We start from the raw sequence: 201 nt of genomic DNA on the forward strand, positions 1-201 counted from the left end.
CCCCTTCCCTTCCTTCTTCCTTCCTACCTTCTTTCCTTCCTTCTCTCTGATGCTTCCCTCCCTCCCTTTCTTCCTCTTTTCCTTCCTCCCTCCACCCTTTTCCTTCCTTCCTTCCTTCCTTCTTTCCTTCCTTCCTTCCTTCCTTCCTTCTCTCTGATGCTTCCCTTCCTCCCTTTCTTCCTCTTTTCCTTCCTCCCTCCA

This window comes from Ahaetulla prasina, chromosome 16 (genome assembly GCF_028640845.1).
Source record: "Ahaetulla prasina isolate Xishuangbanna chromosome 16, ASM2864084v1, whole genome shotgun sequence".
Classification (NCBI taxonomy): domain Eukaryota; kingdom Metazoa; phylum Chordata; class Lepidosauria; order Squamata; family Colubridae; genus Ahaetulla; species Ahaetulla prasina.